General features: G+C 52.4%; 1 non-coding gene and 2 pseudogenes across 1 annotated transcript; all 3 read right to left on the reverse strand.

Annotated features, from left to right (window-relative positions):
- Positions 1-5213: 5213 nt before the first annotated feature.
- LOC139692812 (U2 spliceosomal RNA) lies at positions 5214-5347 on the reverse strand (annotated as a pseudogene).
- A 1511-nt stretch (positions 5348-6858) lies between these two features.
- Positions 6859-7052, reverse strand: LOC139692810 (U2 spliceosomal RNA). The gene has a single exon (XR_011701796.1). It is a non-coding gene; the product is annotated as a U2 spliceosomal RNA (small nuclear RNA).
- Positions 7053-12305: 5253 nt separating this feature from the next.
- On the reverse strand, positions 12306-12439 carry LOC139692813 (U2 spliceosomal RNA; annotated as a pseudogene).
- Positions 12440-19758: the final 7319 nt, after the last annotated feature.

Here is a 19758-nt window from a genome sequence, read left to right on the forward strand (position 1 = left end):
TCCCTCCAAATGAGGGAGCCGGGGAACAAGTCTTTTTGCCCCTTTATTTTGGGGAAATATTATAATAATATAGGCTTCTCGCACGAGTGTTTTTTTTTATAAAATGTTTTATATGTTTAAGTCTCTCACGGGGAGGGTTTACACTTTTGGGGGGGGCCGTTTATACACCACGGCGTGGCCATTCATACACTATGGCTCATAGAGTAAATAAAAGAGAAAGGGGACAGAGAAAGGTTTTACAATGAAGAAGTATGGAAAGAGGGGGGGAAATGATTTTACACGACTTCACTTTTGTCCTTTCCTTTTCAGCCTCCGGAGCCGTCTTCATACTGTCTATGTCCCGTGATGTGTTCGACGTAGCAGTCCCGGGTCCAGCGGATGACGTCGCTGACCATCAGTCGCCGCATGGTGGTGCAGAATCGTCGAGGTAGGCCCAGGGACTTCAGGACGGGGTCGTTCTGCGAGTCCCACGTCCCCAGGCTTCCCACGACGATGGCGGCGACCGATGACCGGTATCCCTGCTGGCGGATGGTCTCTGCCAGGGCGGCGTACTTCTCCTCCTTCGCGGTCCTGGCTGCCAGCAGAGCTCCCTCGTTGTTCTCGAACGGTACTGCTACGTCGATCAATGTCACAGTCTTGTCGGCCTGGTTAGTTATAACCAGGTCTGGTCTAAGAGTCGAGTCAGTGCCAGGTACTTGTTTGTTGACTCTGATTTCATCGTCACCTTTTCCCCGGCGTCCAATCAGAGCCCTGTGTAGTCGGTCTTGGACAGCATTATGTCTATGCTGCCACGTCCTTGAGTGCATCGTGCAGTGATTAACGACGTGGGGCAGGGTCTCCTCCGCGTAGCCACATCGCCGACACCGCTTGTCCCCGTTGGTTTCCCAACGGCGACAGGCATTGAGCGGGAGCAGATCGAGCCGAGCCCTAAAGATGAACCTCCAATCACAAAACCTGGTGTATCTCCCTCCTGCCAGGAAGTGATTGGAGGCTTCAGATTTCGCCGAGGCACGAATGACTTTCCCTTGATCGGGCTTGGCGCTTACCTTGTTCAGGTAGTAGCGCCGCACCGCGATCTTCAGGGCACCCGTCAGTTGCCTTACGGCCTTCGGAGGAACCCTGATGAAGGGGGGGCGGTCTTCAGCCCCGTCATTCATGTCCCGGAACGAAATCTGCATCTCCCTTAGCTCGTCCGACCATCTCCAGCTCAAGCCTATGCGCGCGGCGATACGGCGTGACGCGGAGCGAACCTGCGTGAAGAGGGAACTGAAGTCGCCGCTTTCCCTTCCAAAGTCATCCCGCAGACTACCACTAAGGTACTCTGCGAGATCACCGGTGGTTGGCGGTCTCCTCAGCTTCCTCCGCACTACCTCCTTCAGGCGACCCCAGGCGAGCACTCTCACGTTGGGGTCACGGGAATGGAGGAGTCGATATCCCTGCACGATGGTCAATATGTCAGTCAAGTCGGAAAGAGGGAGAAGACCTGCGCCGCCGTGTTGATGGCCAATGAAGACCATCTCAGGCGATGCCCTTTTGGGCAAATGGAGCCAGCCCTTTGCGCAGGCCTTCAGCCTCTTGTCGATGTCGGTCAAGTTTTTCTTTTTAACATTACCAGCCCGCAAGATGAATTCCAGCCTGGGCAGAAGGAAGATGTTGGTCGCGGCGATCTTCTGCCACGGGGCGAGGAGTGACTCGTCGATCTTCTTGACGTCCTCGCCCAAGCGCACCAGGTCCTCCTCGGGGGTCTGGTCCACGTGGAACCCGAACGGGACCCCGAGGTACCGGTACGCTTCGCCGTCCTTCAGGCTGGAAATGGCCGCCCCCTGGATGGTGAGTTGGGACGGCTGCACGGGCTGGTTTGCTGCAAAGTTGAGGTCCAGCGTTGCGCACTTGCTTGGCTTGAACTGTAGACCTGCAGCGGTCGCCTCTTCTCCCGCGATGTTCAGCAGGCGCTGCAGGTGCTCCTGGTCCCGGGCCACCAGCACCAAGTCGTCCGCGTAGGCCAGGATGGCGATGTTTTGCCCCTGGACGACGACTCCGGACTTGCCTGCCTCACCAGCGACCGCCCGTATCACCGGCTCCATTCCCAAGTTGAAAATGGTCGGTGATAACGGGCACCCCTGCTTGACACCGGCGCAGATGTCGATGACGCCGGTGTCGCCGCTGGTCGTCTTCACGACCGTGGAGCCCTTCTGCAACTCCTCCACGGTCCTCCTCATCTCCTCAGGCAAGTCCATCCTCCTCAGGGTGTTCTGGAGGTGTTGGTGCGGGATGGACCCGAACGCGTTCCGTAGGTCAAGCCAAGCCAGTGCGATTCGGGAACGTCTGCGTCTCATTTCGTCAACAGCTGCCTGAAGGGTGAAATTGTGCTCGTGGCACCCCTCGAACTCCCGGAAGCCCTTTTGAGCCGGGTGCATCTTCTTCCCGCTGACCGCCCAAGATAGTATGCGGTCAGCAAGCACCCCGGCGTACAGCTTGGCGATGGTGTTGCCAAGCGCTATGGGCCTCCAGTTGCCGATGTCCTGGCGGTCCCCCCCTTTGTGCAGGAGGACAGTCCGAGAGGTCTTCCACGCGGCCGGTGTCCTGGCCTCCTTCAGGCATCTGTTGAAGATAAAAGAGAGAATTCGTCCATGTCTATCGACCGCCCTCAGGTCGCCGTAGGTGAGGCCATCGGGGCCCGGGGCGGTGTTCTTGGTTCTAGACATGCGTCTCGTCACTTCCTCAGGAGTGATCCTTTCGAGGAGCAGTTTCTTCTCGGTCTCCGTCGTGCGACGGTAGACCGAGTCGTCACCCTCGTCCTCCAAGCCCCCCATCCCGACATTCCCGTAGACTTGGCGGAAATGCTTTTCCACCTCCTCCGCGGGAATGTCGCAATAGGGTGACTTATCGGACAGGATGCTCTCCACTGCCCTCCTGGGATGACTCCTGAAGAGTTTCTGTATGTCCGACGCCTTTTTCGCGTCGTAGTCAGCTACTTGTCTGCGTCTTGGTGGTTGTCTGTGCACGACGTTTCGTGGCCGAGGAGCTTCCCCTCCGTCCGCAGGTTTCGCCTCCCTCTTCCTCTCCGCCTGGGTGGTGGCCACCAGATCCTGCACCACGACCTCGAACTCCTCCCATGACTGGCCGGATGTGCTGGCCAGTCGGTCGAGCCACAGCTTCTCCTTCTGCTGTATCGGTGGCTCGACCTGTCGTGGTGCTCCTTCTGCTGCGTCTGGAGCTGGCGGCGGCGATGTTGCTGCGTCCACAGGCGGCGGTGACCCGGTGTCGTTAAGGTCACCGACTTCAGGAGGCTGCCCCGGCGCCAGGTCTTCGGCCGGAGCGTCTGCTGCTGCGTCTGGATCGGAGGGTTGCGCCTCGGTCACGTTGGGCGGCGTCGTGCATCTAACTGTCTCCTCGATTGCCTCCTGAAGGGGGGCAATCAAGGGGGGAGGTCTCTTGTGGGTCACCATGTGGTTCGCAAGCCCGCGACGGGTAGCGCATGCGAAATCGCATGCCCCGCACCGATGCGAGAGTGCAACACGTCCGTCCGCAGCCTTACGTATCCCCCCTTTGAGGCAGGGATGAGTGGACGGCTTGCGGCCGATAGTCCCACCGCAGATGGAGCAGGCGTTCACCGACGTGAGTCGGTGGCCGTGCTGCTCCATCAGGTGCCGGACGAGACTTCTCCGCATCGCCGTCCACTCCGTAGCGCGGAAGGACATGCTGCATCCCACCTCGGTGCAGGTTAACGTGTCCGCCACGGGAAAGTAAACCACAAGTTGATTGTCGATTCTCCTGGCCGACACCGCGGTGCCGGTCAGGAGAAGCGCCGGGACCCTGTCAGTCGTTTGGGGGGCGGGGGCAGTCGGGGGAATCGGGGGGGGAGAATCCAGCGCCGGACGTCTGGACGAAGAAGAATCCGGAGGCGTCGTGAAGTCGTCGAGGGAGAGAGGGGAAGAAGAACGGGACTTGGGGGGAGAATAGGTGACGTCCGAGAGCGGGGAGAAGGTCTCAAGGGAAGGCTTTCGGACGCCGGATGGAGAAGAAGAAGAAGAAGAAACGGGGGAGCCATAGTGTATGATTTTCCGCGGGCGACGCGTCCTACGCGCCGAAGCGCTTTCGGACGCGCCGTCCGGTGGTGTATGGGGAGGGGAGGAGTCGGGCTCTGACGCCTCGACTTTCCTCCTCCGCGGAGTGCGAGAGGAGGAGGGGGGGGCGGAGGAACTAGCACGCGATGGTGCTTTTCTAACGGCCCCCGCCCCCCCGTTTTTACGGGGAGGACGTGGGGGCATGGGAGGGCGTTAAGTCATGGCACAAACGGGGCCTGGCGGACGATATTCCACGGCCTGAAGGACCGTGGTACGTTGTTTTGAAAATTGTCCTTTTAAGGACACAAAAAAATTCAAAAGATATAAATGCTGAAGGCCAAGGGGGGCGACGGAGGGCTTTTCCGCGGTCTGAGGGACTGCGGAACGAAAATTTTCAAAAATACAAATTTAAATTAAGCGCGTGGCGTCCACCTGAATGAAGTCCAGGCGGCCGCCGAGGGATGGCGCTGAAGGCGCTCAACCCGCTTCTCGGCCCGTATGGGTGGGATCGGGAGGAAATTTGAATTTACCGGGGTTTTGAAATGACGGTTTTGTGGAAGATGAAGTCTTCCACAAATACCGGACGGGGGGGAGGGGGTCAATCGAACCGATCGGGCGTGAAGCGCGCCGAACGGTCGCTTGACCGGCGTCGCGGCCGAAAAGGAAACCGCGCGCCGTTCAAATCACCCGCTCTGCGCCGATCCGTACGGGATCGACGGAGGGTGCTCCCGGGGGCCCTGAGGGGGTCCGGGGGCCTCGGTGCTCAAGCTACCGGTCCGGAGGGGACCTGGCAGTGCACCGGGGGCCGGGGAACGTCCGGTGCTCAGCCTACCGGTCCTGAAGGGACCCGGCGGTGCACCGGGGGCGGGGGCCTGCGCCGGGCCTTAGGGGCCCGGCGTCGAGCCCGGGGAGGTTATCACCCCAAGTGGGCGTGGGGAACGGTCCGTGAGCGACCGGGGAGCCCTGAGGGGGCGGTGGGTCCCACGGTCCGCCTTGAAGAGGCAATGGACCGTGGGGCCATCGGGGGTCGAAAGAGGGGCTACTGGGCAGAGCAGGCGCCTAGTGTCCTGTTGCCCCTTCCCTCTGGGAGTGTCCCGGGGGGCTTACCGTTGGTCGGGGCCCGTCCGGGATTCCTCAGAGAGGCTAGAAAGGTCCAAAAGCGGTAGATCTGTTCATTTAAAAATTTGAATTTGGCGGGCGAAAAAGAAGAAAGTTAAGGGGATTAAGCTGATAAGAACAGATACTACACTTTGATCTTAGCCATAAGGCCGAGAAGCGATAAGGGAGCCCTTTTCTGCAATATTTACATGTGTAGGGACGACCCCGGAGCACTTGGGGCGGAGGGCGCAGGATTGGCGTAGGCGCCGCGGGGTGGCATTGGTCGGGGAGAATTCGCGTAGGGTCCTGCGGGGGTGTTTCCGAAGGCTTCCTTGTTTTCCTGCAGCAAGAAAAGTTTTGGGGGGGCGCGGGGGGCAGGACGGCCGGAGCAATTGCGTCCCCGGAGTCCGGAGGCGAGACAGTAAATTGCAACGCGGAGTCCTTCGCTAGGTCGTGCCATCTCTGTGAGCGACACACGAGACGTATTGCAAGCTCTCTCCCCGCTTCCCGGGAAAGGTCGGGCGCAATTTTCAAACATTCCGAAAATGGAGGGGGGCATCCAGGGCGGTAATAAAGGGCCCTTTTCGCCAGTATTCAGTGGTCGACAGTTTTTCGAAAAACGGGCTTCCTCTTCACTTCACTTCCTGTGTGGTAGAGATTTAAAATCGTGTGCTGTTCACTTACTTTGCATTAATCGTCATTAGTAAAAATACGCTTTCCTTATAAATAAATAAATACATAAATTAGGGTTTCTTCAAATATAAACAAATTAGGGTTTTCTTCAAATCGGAGAATAGGAATCGAAAAGGCTGTAAAAAAGTGGCGCTTTCAATTACACAAGATGGAAAACCAGATTTCTCCATTGTTTATATTTTCCATTTTCTCGAAAAAATCGCGGAAATGGGCATCGATTTCCGCGAAATTCGCAAAAAATTTCTGAAAATTTTTTTGCAAACATTTTTCCAATTTTTCCCGAGTGCTCGCGATCGGTCGTTTCCTCCGATGTATTGAGTTTCTTTTCCGTTCAATTTTTTTTCATCAAACACACACTCCTTTTACAAGAATTATCTTCGCATAAATTCTGTGGAAAGATTGGTGTTCAAAAACTAAGGTAAAAGAGTGGAACTCGCCTATTTCCGCGAGTCGATTCGCGTCGGGTCGTCTTGAATGACGCTCCTTGCCGGGAGCGCGCGCGCGCCATCTCTTCGGGGGGGAGGTAAACAGCTGGAAGGAAGGGGCGTCACACGCCAAAGTTTGAAACGTGATCCGGCGCCTCTCTTCAACAGTTGTCGTCGTCTCCAATGATGGAATACTGAGGAGACAAGACGTTGTTGTTGTTGACGTTGCATTGAAAGCAGAAAAAATAATTGCATTATTTTCACAAAATTGTATTTATTGTTACACTTACACTTTAAAGTGACGACGACTCTCTTCAGATGGGATTTTTTTTCTTCCCAAGTTTCTCTCCTTTTAATAATTCATTCCTTTTAATACTTCGTTGTGCTGCTTCAATTTGGATTACATTACTTTTGCTCCGCTCGCATGGAATAAAATCGCTTCTCTCCGCGAAAATGCAATTTCGCGAATATTTTTCCAGCCGGATCGCCTGAAATTTGCAAGTGCGAAAATAAATAATTTTCGCGGATCAATTTAAGCTTCAATCTGTTCTCATCAGCTTTTAAGTGGACCTTTTTAATGATGGGCCGATCCCGACGGTACTGCAATGCCGGGCCAACCCGCGGCAGGGATGGAGTAAACTCCGGGTACCCCGCCAATGTCCAAAAATCAGATTAATATTCTGGTCCCGCAATGCGGGACGTATCAGATATTAAGCTGATAAGAACAGATTTAAAATGTTTATTTGAAAATTCTTTCATACAGAGTTTTAAGCAACTTATAATTAATATATAATTTATACATGACCGGCTCCCTCCAAATGAGGGAGCCGGGGAACAAGTCTTTTTGCCCCTTTATTTTGGGGAAATATTATAATAATATAGGCTTCTCGCACGAGTGTTTTTTTTTATAAAATGTTTTATATGTTTAAGTCTCTCACGGGGAGGGTTTACACTTTTGGGGGGGGCCGTTTATACACCACGGCGTGGCCATTCATACACTATGGCTCATAGAGTAAATAAAAGAGAAAGGGGACAGAGAAAGGTTTTACAATGAAGAAGTATGGAAAGAGGGGGGGAAATGATTTTACACGACTTCACTTTTGTCCTTTCCTTTTCAGCCTCCGGAGCCGTCTTCATACTGTCTATGTCCCGTGATGTGTTCGACGTAGCAGTCCCGGGTCCAGCGGATGACGTCGCTGACCATCAGTCGCCGCATGGTGGTGCAGAATCGTCGAGGTAGGCCCAGGGACTTCAGGACGGGGTCGTTCTGCGAGTCCCACGTCCCCAGGCTTCCCACGACGATGGCGGCGACCGATGACCGGTATCCCTGCTGGCGGATGGTCTCTGCCAGGGCGGCGTACTTCTCCTCCTTCGCGGTCCTGGCTGCCAGCAGAGCTCCCTCGTTGTTCTCGAACGGTACTGCTACGTCGATCAATGTCACAGTCTTGTCGGCCTGGTTAGTTATAACCAGGTCTGGTCTAAGAGTCGAGTCAGTGCCAGGTACTTGTTTGTTGACTCTGATTTCATCGTCACCTTTTCCCCGGCGTCCAATCAGAGCCCTGTGTAGTCGGTCTTGGACAGCATTATGTCTATGCTGCCACGTCCTTGAGTGCATCGTGCAGTGATTAACGACGTGGGGCAGGGTCTCCTCCGCGTAGCCACATCGCCGACACCGCTTGTCCCCGTTGGTTTCCCAACGGCGACAGGCATTGAGCGGGAGCAGATCGAGCCGAGCCCTAAAGATGAACCTCCAATCACAAAACCTGGTGTATCTCCCTCCTGCCAGGAAGTGATTGGAGGCTTCAGATTTCGCCGAGGCACGAATGACTTTCCCTTGATCGGGCTTGGCGCTTACCTTGTTCAGGTAGTAGCGCCGCACCGCGATCTTCAGGGCACCCGTCAGTTGCCTTACGGCCTTCGGAGGAACCCTGATGAAGGGGGGGCGGTCTTCAGCCCCGTCATTCATGTCCCGGAACGAAATCTGCATCTCCCTTAGCTCGTCCGACCATCTCCAGCTCAAGCCTATGCGCGCGGCGATACGGCGTGACGCGGAGCGAACCTGCGTGAAGAGGGAACTGAAGTCGCCGCTTTCCCTTCCAAAGTCATCCCGCAGACTACCACTAAGGTACTCTGCGAGATCACCGGTGGTTGGCGGTCTCCTCAGCTTCCTCCGCACTACCTCCTTCAGGCGACCCCAGGCGAGCACTCTCACGTTGGGGTCACGGGAATGGAGGAGTCGATATCCCTGCACGATGGTCAATATGTCAGTCAAGTCGGAAAGAGGGAGAAGACCTGCGCCGCCGTGTTGATGGCCAATGAAGACCATCTCAGGCGATGCCCTTTTGGGCAAATGGAGCCAGCCCTTTGCGCAGGCCTTCAGCCTCTTGTCGATGTCGGTCAAGTTTTTCTTTTTAACATTACCAGCCCGCAAGATGAATTCCAGCCTGGGCAGAAGGAAGATGTTGGTCGCGGCGATCTTCTGCCACGGGGCGAGGAGTGACTCGTCGATCTTCTTGACGTCCTCGCCCAAGCGCACCAGGTCCTCCTCGGGGGTCTGGTCCACGTGGAACCCGAACGGGACCCCGAGGTACCGGTACGCTTCGCCGTCCTTCAGGCTGGAAATGGCCGCCCCCTGGATGGTGAGTTGGGACGGCTGCACGGGCTGGTTTGCTGCAAAGTTGAGGTCCAGCGTTGCGCACTTGCTTGGCTTGAACTGTAGACCTGCAGCGGTCGCCTCTTCTCCCGCGATGTTCAGCAGGCGCTGCAGGTGCTCCTGGTCCCGGGCCACCAGCACCAAGTCGTCCGCGTAGGCCAGGATGGCGATGTTTTGCCCCTGGACGACGACTCCGGACTTGCCTGCCTCACCAGCGACCGCCCGTATCACCGGCTCCATTCCCAAGTTGAAAATGGTCGGTGATAACGGGCACCCCTGCTTGACACCGGCGCAGATGTCGATGACGCCGGTGTCGCCGCTGGTCGTCTTCACGACCGTGGAGCCCTTCTGCAACTCCTCCACGGTCCTCCTCATCTCCTCAGGCAAGTCCATCCTCCTCAGGGTGTTCTGGAGGTGTTGGTGCGGGATGGACCCGAACGCGTTCCGTAGGTCAAGCCAAGCCAGTGCGATTCGGGAACGTCTGCGTCTCATTTCGTCAACAGCTGCCTGAAGGGTGAAATTGTGCTCGTGGCACCCCTCGAACTCCCGGAAGCCCTTTTGAGCCGGGTGCATCTTCTTCCCGCTGACCGCCCAAGATAGTATGCGGTCAGCAAGCACCCCGGCGTACAGCTTGGCGATGGTGTTGCCAAGCGCTATGGGCCTCCAGTTGCCGATGTCCTGGCGGTCCCCCCCTTTGTGCAGGAGGACAGTCCGAGAGGTCTTCCACGCGGCCGGTGTCCTGGCCTCCTTCAGGCATCTGTTGAAGATAAAAGAGAGAATTCGTCCATGTCTATCGACCGCCCTCAGGTCGCCGTAGGTGAGGCCATCGGGGCCCGGGGCGGTGTTCTTGGTTCTAGACATGCGTCTCGTCACTTCCTCAGGAGTGATCCTTTCGAGGAGCAGTTTCTTCTCGGTCTCCGTCGTGCGACGGTAGACCGAGTCGTCACCCTCGTCCTCCAAGCCCCCCATCCCGACATTCCCGTAGACTTGGCGGAAATGCTTTTCCACCTCCTCCGCGGGAATGTCGCAATAGGGTGACTTATCGGACAGGATGCTCTCCACTGCCCTCCTGGGATGACTCCTGAAGAGTTTCTGTATGTCCGACGCCTTTTTCGCGTCGTAGTCAGCTACTTGTCTGCGTCTTGGTGGTTGTCTGTGCACGACGTTTCGTGGCCGAGGAGCTTCCCCTCCGTCCGCAGGTTTCGCCTCCCTCTTCCTCTCCGCCTGGGTGGTGGCCACCAGATCCTGCACCACGACCTCGAACTCCTCCCATGACTGGCCGGATGTGCTGGCCAGTCGGTCGAGCCACAGCTTCTCCTTCTGCTGTATCGGTGGCTCGACCTGTCGTGGTGCTCCTTCTGCTGCGTCTGGAGCTGGCGGCGGCGATGTTGCTGCGTCCACAGGCGGCGGTGACCCGGTGTCGTTAAGGTCACCGACTTCAGGAGGCTGCCCCGGCGCCAGGTCTTCGGCCGGAGCGTCTGCTGCTGCGTCTGGATCGGAGGGTTGCGCCTCGGTCACGTTGGGCGGCGTCGTGCATCTAACTGTCTCCTCGATTGCCTCCTGAAGGGGGGCAATCAAGGGGGGAGGTCTCTTGTGGGTCACCATGTGGTTCGCAAGCCCGCGACGGGTAGCGCATGCGAAATCGCATGCCCCGCACCGATGCGAGAGTGCAACACGTCCGTCCGCAGCCTTACGTATCCCCCCTTTGAGGCAGGGATGAGTGGACGGCTTGCGGCCGATAGTCCCACCGCAGATGGAGCAGGCGTTCACCGACGTGAGTCGGTGGCCGTGCTGCTCCATCAGGTGCCGGACGAGACTTCTCCGCATCGCCGTCCACTCCGTAGCGCGGAAGGACATGCTGCATCCCACCTCGGTGCAGGTTAACGTGTCCGCCACGGGAAAGTAAACCACAAGTTGATTGTCGATTCTCCTGGCCGACACCGCGGTGCCGGTCAGGAGAAGCGCCGGGACCCTGTCAGTCGTTTGGGGGGCGGGGGCAGTCGGGGGAATCGGGGGGGGAGAATCCAGCGCCGGACGTCTGGACGAAGAAGAATCCGGAGGCGTCGTGAAGTCGTCGAGGGAGAGAGGGGAAGAAGAACGGGACTTGGGGGGAGAATAGGTGACGTCCGAGAGCGGGGAGAAGGTCTCAAGGGAAGGCTTTCGGACGCCGGATGGAGAAGAAGAAGAAGAAGAAACGGGGGAGCCATAGTGTATGATTTTCCGCGGGCGACGCGTCCTACGCGCCGAAGCGCTTTCGGACGCGCCGTCCGGTGGTGTATGGGGAGGGGAGGAGTCGGGCTCTGACGCCTCGACTTTCCTCCTCCGCGGAGTGCGAGAGGAGGAGGGGGGGGCGGAGGAACTAGCACGCGATGGTGCTTTTCTAACGGCCCCCGCCCCCCCGTTTTTACGGGGAGGACGTGGGGGCATGGGAGGGCGTTAAGTCATGGCACAAACGGGGCCTGGCGGACGATATTCCACGGCCTGAAGGACCGTGGTACGTTGTTTTGAAAATTGTCCTTTTAAGGACACAAAAAAATTCAAAAGATATAAATGCTGAAGGCCAAGGGGGGCGACGGAGGGCTTTTCCGCGGTCTGAGGGACTGCGGAACGAAAATTTTCAAAAATACAAATTTAAATTAAGCGCGTGGCGTCCACCTGAATGAAGTCCAGGCGGCCGCCGAGGGATGGCGCTGAAGGCGCTCAACCCGCTTCTCGGCCCGTATGGGTGGGATCGGGAGGAAATTTGAATTTACCGGGGTTTTGAAATGACGGTTTTGTGGAAGATGAAGTCTTCCACAAATACCGGACGGGGGGGAGGGGGTCAATCGAACCGATCGGGCGTGAAGCGCGCCGAACGGTCGCTTGACCGGCGTCGCGGCCGAAAAGGAAACCGCGCGCCGTTCAAATCACCCGCTCTGCGCCGATCCGTACGGGATCGACGGAGGGTGCTCCCGGGGGCCCTGAGGGGGTCCGGGGGCCTCGGTGCTCAAGCTACCGGTCCGGAGGGGACCTGGCAGTGCACCGGGGGCCGGGGAACGTCCGGTGCTCAGCCTACCGGTCCTGAAGGGACCCGGCGGTGCACCGGGGGCGGGGGCCTGCGCCGGGCCTTAGGGGCCCGGCGTCGAGCCCGGGGAGGTTATCACCCCAAGTGGGCGTGGGGAACGGTCCGTGAGCGACCGGGGAGCCCTGAGGGGGCGGTGGGTCCCACGGTCCGCCTTGAAGAGGCAATGGACCGTGGGGCCATCGGGGGTCGAAAGAGGGGCTACTGGGCAGAGCAGGCGCCTAGTGTCCTGTTGCCCCTTCCCTCTGGGAGTGTCCCGGGGGGCTTACCGTTGGTCGGGGCCCGTCCGGGATTCCTCAGAGAGGCTAGAAAGGTCCAAAAGCGGTAGATCTGTTCATTTAAAAATTTGAATTTGGCGGGCGAAAAAGAAGAAAGTTAAGGGGATTAAGCTGATAAGAACAGATACTACACTTTGATCTTAGCCATAAGGCCGAGAAGCGATAAGGGAGCCCTTTTCTGCAATATTTACATGTGTAGGGACGACCCCGGAGCACTTGGGGCGGAGGGCGCAGGATTGGCGTAGGCGCCGCGGGGTGGCATTGGTCGGGGAGAATTCGCGTAGGGTCCTGCGGGGGTGTTTCCGAAGGCTTCCTTGTTTTCCTGCAGCAAGAAAAGTTTTGGGGGGGCGCGGGGGGCAGGACGGCCGGAGCAATTGCGTCCCCGGAGTCCGGAGGCGAGACAGTAAATTGCAACGCGGAGTCCTTCGCTAGGTCGTGCCATCTCTGTGAGCGACACACGAGACGTATTGCAAGCTCTCTCCCCGCTTCCCGGGAAAGGTCGGGCGCAATTTTCAAACATTCCGAAAATGGAGGGGGGCATCCAGGGCGGTAATAAAGGGCCCTTTTCGCCAGTATTCAGTGGTCGACAGTTTTTCGAAAAACGGGCTTCCTCTTCACTTCACTTCCTGTGTGGTAGAGATTTAAAATCGTGTGCTGTTCACTTACTTTGCATTAATCGTCATTAGTAAAAATACGCTTTCCTTATAAATAAATAAATACATAAATTAGGGTTTCTTCAAATATAAACAAATTAGGGTTTTCTTCAAATCGGAGAATAGGAATCGAAAAGGCTGTAAAAAAGTGGCGCTTTCAATTACACAAGATGGAAAACCAGATTTCTCCATTGTTTATATTTTCCATTTTCTCGAAAAAATCGCGGAAATGGGCATCGATTTCCGCGAAATTCGCAAAAAATTTCTGAAAATTTTTTTGCAAACATTTTTCCAATTTTTCCCGAGTGCTCGCGATCGGTCGTTTCCTCCGATGTATTGAGTTTCTTTTCCGTTCAATTTTTTTTCATCAAACACACACTCCTTTTACAAGAATTATCTTCGCATAAATTCTGTGGAAAGATTGGTGTTCAAAAACTAAGGTAAAAGAGTGGAACTCGCCTATTTCCGCGAGTCGATTCGCGTCGGGTCGTCTTGAATGACGCTCCTTGCCGGGAGCGCGCGCGCGCCATCTCTTCGGGGGGGAGGTAAACAGCTGGAAGGAAGGGGCGTCACACGCCAAAGTTTGAAACGTGATCCGGCGCCTCTCTTCAACAGTTGTCGTCGTCTCCAATGATGGAATACTGAGGAGACAAGACGTTGTTGTTGTTGACGTTGCATTGAAAGCAGAAAAAATAATTGCATTATTTTCACAAAATTGTGCAATTGTTCTCCTCAGGCAAGTCCATCCTCCTTAAGGTCTTCTGGAGGTGCTGGTGCGGAATGGACCCGAACGCGTTTCGAAGGTCAAGCCAAGCCAGTGCGATGTGGGAGTGTCTGCGTCTTGCCTCGTCGACAGCTGTCTGAAGGGTGAAATTGTGCTCGTGGCACCCCTCGAACTCCCGGAAGCCCTTTTGAGCCGGGTGCATCTTCTTCCCGCTGACCGCCCAGGATAGTATGCGGTCAGCCAGCACCCCGGCGTATAGCTTGGCGATGGTATTGCCAAGCGCAATGGGCCTCCAGTTGCCGATGTCCCGGCGGTCCCCCCCTTTGTGCAGGAGGACGGTTCGAGAGGTCTTCCACGAGGCCGGTGTTCTGGCCTCCTTCAGGCACCTGTCAAAGATTGCAGAAAGAATAAGTCCATGTCTATCGACCGCCCTCAGGTCGCCGTAGGTGAGGCCATCGGGGCCTGGAGCGGTGTTCTTCGTCCTAGACATGCGTCTCGTCATCCCCTTCGAGGAGCAGTTTCTTCTCGGTCTCCGTTGTTCGACGGTAGACCGATTCATCATCCGTATCTTCGAAGCCCCCAATCCCGACATCCCCGTAGATTTGGCGGAAATGCTTTTCCACCTCCTCCGCGGGTATATCGCAATAGGGAGACAACTGCCCTTCTGGGGTGGCTCCGGAAGAGTTTTTGTATGTCCGACGCCTTTTTGGCGTCGTAGTCCGGTACTTGTCTGCGTCTGGTCGGTGGTTTATGCGCAACGTTTCGCGGCCGAGGTGCTTCCTTTCCGTCTGCTTCCTTTGCCTCCTTCTTCCGCTCCGCCTGGATGCTGGCCACCAGTTCTTCTACCACGACCTCGAATTCTTCCCATGATTGGCCGGATGTATTGGCCAATCGCTCGAGCCACAGTTTCTCCTTCGGTCCTCCTGTGGGCCCGACAGGTCGTGGTGCTGCCAGATCTTCTGCTGCTTCTGCTGGTGGCGGATGTTCTTCATTTCCAGGCGGCGGTGACGGGATCTCAAAGTCACCGATCACGGGGGGCGGTTCCGGCTCTTCTTCGAAGCCCCCAATCCCGACATCCCCGTAGATTTGGCGGAAATGCTTTTCCACCTCCTCCGCGGGTATATCGCAATAGGGAGACAACTGCCCTTCTGGGGTGGCTCCGGAAGAGTTTTTGTATGTCCGACGCCTTTTTGGCGTCGTAGTCCGGTACTTGTCTGCGTCTGGTCGGTGGTTTATGCGCAACGTTTCGCGGCCGAGGTGCTTCCTTTCCGTCTGCTTCCTTTGCCTCCTTCTTCCGCTCCGCCTGGATGCTGGCCACCAGTTCTTCTACCACGACCTCGAATTCTTCCCATGATTGGCCGGATGTATTGGCCAATCGCTCGAGCCACAGTTTCTCCTTCGGTCCTCCTGTGGGCCCGACAGGTCGTGGTGCTGCCAGATCTTCTGCTGCTTCTGCTGGTGGCGGATGTTCTTCATTTCCAGGCGGCGGTGACGGGATCTCAAAGTCACCGATCACGGGGGGCGGTTCCGGCTCCGTGTGTTCGGCCGGTTCAGCTGCTCTTGGTACGGAAATTTGCACCTCGGTCACGTTGGGCGGCGTTGCGCATCTAGCAGTCTCCTCGATTGCCTCCTGAAGGGGGACAATCAAGGGGGGAGGTCTTTTATGGGTCGACTTGTGGTTCGCTAATCCACGGCGGGTAGGACATGCAAAGGTGCATTGTTCGCACCGATACCGGAATGCCTCAGGTTCTTCCGCTTCCTTGCTGGTACCTCCCTTCAAGCAAGGGTGCGTGGATGGCTTGCGGCCGATGGTCTTGCCGCAGATGGAGCAGGCGTTGACGGATGTCAGTGTCAGGCCGTGCTGCTCCTTGAGGTGCCTCAGCAGGCTTCTCCTTGTCGCCGTCCACGCAGAAGCTCGGAATGACGCTTTGATCTTAAAAAATAAATAATTTTGAAAATAAATAATTTTCGCGGATCATTAAACAAGACTTTTCTACGCGTGATGCTGATCGATGGCGTCGGTGGAAACTGTATGCTGCGGTCCTGGCTCATTGCAGTGGCGGTGTTTTCAAATTTTGGCCGGGACTCAAATGCGGTTTCGCGGTTTCGTGAATGCAGAAAACGGTTCTTTTCAGGACCACTGATTTTTCTAAAGATAATCAAAGCAAAGCCGGATCACAGAAGCAAATTTGACATACAAAATAAATGAATAAGTAATGAATATATAACATAAACAACACGAAAAAAGTAGTGAATGAAAATGCAAGTGAATGAAATGACTAGACATACATAGCAGCAAAATGAATCAAAGAATCGAAAATATGATAACAAGATAAGAACAAAAAAAGCACCTAAAATAATCTAAACTATAAACAAAAATGCTGAAAACATCTTTAAAGCGAAGAACAGGCATAGATAGCAAGATGAAATCGAAGAATAAAAAATACTCAAAAAAAGCTTGCAAAAATATCTTAAAAATGATACAGATCTTACAGATATGGATAGCAAAATTCTTTAAAATGAAGAACAGATATAGATAGCAAAATGAATCAAAGAATCAAATATAAGAACAAAAAAGAAAAAGTACCTAAAATAAAAATAAAACTATAAACAAATATACTGAAAACATCTTTAAAGCGAAAAAGAAGAAATCGAAGAATAAAATATACTCAAAAATATCTTGAAAATGAAGAGCAGAAAATCTATATATCTGAAAACAAATATTCAAAAGTATCGCAAATAAAAATAATTAATCCATAAAAATACTCAAAAATATCTTGAAAATGAAGAGCAAAACATATATCTAAAAACAAATATTCAACAGTTTCTAAAATAAAATAAATAAGTCTTAAAGAAACAAAAATGCAACAAAACAACAGCGAATAATCCATATTTTCCAAAATTTACCATACGTTGAAAGGCAATTTGGCGATATTTGCCAAAATATTCAGGAGAAATAATCACAAGGCATGAGAATGATATGTTACGACGAGACCAATCTATCTGAAAACAAATATTCAAAAGTATCTAAAATAAAAATAATTAATCCATAAAAATACTCAAAAATATCAAAATATAATATAGCAAAAATATAGCAAAACATATATCTAAAAACAAATATTCAACAGTTTCTAAAATAACATAAATACGTATTCAACAGTTTCTAAAATAACATAAATAAGTCTTAAAGAAACAAAAATGCAACAAAACAGAACAGCGAATAATCCATATTTTCCAAATTTTACCATACGTTGAATATTAAGGCTATTTGGCGATATTTGCCAAAATATTCAGGAAAAATATAAAAATTAATGAAAATGTTTGTAATATCATCACAAGGCATGAGAATGATATGTTACGGCGAGACCAACAACGAATGGAGACGAGAGACAAAATAATTCAAATTAAGGATAAACAATTTAATTTAAGAAAAATTATGCCAGCAAGGGATTGTCTTACTGCCAGAAGATATTACCAAATAAAATATCTGACATTTATATTCGTCGTTCTGAAGTTTTAAAACAACATGAACTGGGAATATTTGTCGTTTACACACGTGTTGCCTTGGACGAACCTAATATCGCGTTCTACTACACGGGGCAATCAGGAAGCATGATGGTAAAAAAACCTAGCGCCTGCATCGGCGCCTTTACTTTAACATACATGTATGTACAAGCACGTAAACTATCATTCTACTAGTTTGTAGGGTGCACTTCTCGGACTGCAATAGAACAACACATGCCTAGTACATGTATTCAAACAGCAAAGAGCATTGTATTAAAAAATGCAAACAATACAGAGATCAAAGACAAATACACAAAATTAAATAAAATACAGAACAATAAAACAGCGCCAAAGCTGTAATCATCCTTAGATACGATCACAAAATAGATACGACCACAAAATAGATACGACCACAGGCGCGAAGGAGATAAATAGCATTCCCAATTGGGGCGAGGGTTGAGGGCGAGCCAAACAATACAGAGAAAAACGACAATACACAACATCAAATATAATACAGAACAATAAAACAGCGCTAAAGCGAAAGTAATCATCCTTTCCCCGTACCAATACAGTTCAAAATAGATACGACCACAGGCGCGAAGGAGATAAATAGCATTGGCAGTGTACACCTTTTGTTAATAATATCCTGCATGTTTCTAATTATTATACCACTCATCTTTTAGCACTCCTACCGCACCATTTCAATACAATTACCCTGCCCTTGAATGTTGCTGCATTTAATAACCTTTCTTCGTGTGATTAAATTTTTTCCAGTACATGATCAACCCTTACGGAGGCTTGCAGGACATGTATTCATGACGACATTTTTAGTCGATGCCTTCCTCCTTAACATTGGCCATCATGCATTCGGATTTACATTCACCTTTTCTAATTGTCTCTCACCCAAAACCTAACCTTTTTGCGCAACGAAGTTATTCATACCGTTACATCAATCATTAAACATAACCACACGTTTCAATAGGTGATGATAGCGCGATACTTCTAGTGTGAGCCCAACTTTCGCCACAGAGGAAAAGGTTGAAGTAAGAATTTGACTGACAAAAGAACGTACGTTTTACTATTAAAATTACAGCTCACATTGACATTGTTATCGCGAAAAATATTTTACTATATTGCAGTCTAGATAAGTCATCATGCCGGATCACAGGTACAAACGTTGACGTCAAACATTGATAAGCCACACAGGGGAACTTGACCAAGAACTTTCGAAATTGGCGGCCTCGGATAAATGTACTTCATGCCGTTGGCGGGAGGTCGCTATGGACGCCGTCCGACCTTGGTTATATACGCCAACAGCGACCAATATCAGCCACTCCCTGCACTAGGACGCCACCGGGGAATTCGAACACTATTTCTACAAGCATCTGCCATTCCGTGCACTGGAAACGATATCGTAAAATATGTTAACTGCTGCTGTCTAGATCAAGGCCAGCGTACGGTATTCACCCACTAAGAAATCAACTCGCGAGTCAAGGGGAGTAGTTAGGCATTGCAAAGATTGAAGAGGCGATTTGACTAAGAAAGAACTTGTTTGTTCTATCAGAAACACTGATGACCTTCATCAAGTTTTTCTCATAAAATTGGCCGTCAGAAATACGAAGACCGGGGGAAAACGGACTCATGCATCCATATTTGCCCATTTCAATTTCACAAAAATAATGTCGTTCGCCTAAATACCACAAAAATACGAAAAGCAATAAAATCTCTCAAATACCATTGACATTTTTCCATCTCTATTTTCTAAGCCTCATAGACCATATGGATTCATAATTCATTTTTGGTATTTAAATAAAACGTGTGGCACCTCTTTCGGGGCCAACTGCAATGATTCGTGGTATGCAAGAATATTTTGTTAAGAGTGTGATCACAGTAAGAGACCAAACTTGACGGTTGCCACCAGGAAAACCGCCTAATTTCAACGTAATTCTTAAATAAATAAAAAAACGCGACACTTTCCCTGGTAAGAATGAGTGATATCACCTCGAAATAAGCCGACAGTATGAAATGAATGCGCGGCACAGGAGAGAATGAGGGCTTTAGGGGTGTTCGTTCACCCGGGCGATCGTTTGTTTACGCTACCGTGTACATACTATATATCGCCGTAAGGAAAAAACTTTTCTTCTAAGGAAGCATTTCTAAGTTCTTGCATCACTGCCCTGGCCACCCCATTGAACCTATATACGCAGAAAGGTTCTATTTACTGCCGAACACGAGAATAACGGTATCGACTGATATCACCTCGAACTAAGCCGACAGTATGAAATGCACGCGCGGCACAGGAGAGAATGAGGGCTTTAGGGGTGTTCGATAGAAAGATCTGATACCCAAAAAATCCCACATAATTAAGTGATAAGGCCCTGCTGACGGTGGGTCACTATGCAGTGAGTGACCACACCCAGCGCCATACCAAAAAAACTAATTTTAATAAGCCACCCTAAGGATTCGAGGACGCGCGCGCGAATGATCACTTACGAGGGCGTATCTACCGAGAAGTCCTAGAGAGGAATTTAACCGCGTACGTTCTTCGACGGCACACTTGCACCCAATGAAATCAGTTTCGATTACCAGTGGAAGAGTTATT

Source organism: Hetaerina americana, unplaced genomic scaffold (genome assembly GCF_022747635.1).
Source record: "Hetaerina americana unplaced genomic scaffold, ioHetAmer1.1.p SCAF_412, whole genome shotgun sequence".
Taxonomy (NCBI): domain Eukaryota; kingdom Metazoa; phylum Arthropoda; class Insecta; order Odonata; family Calopterygidae; genus Hetaerina; species Hetaerina americana.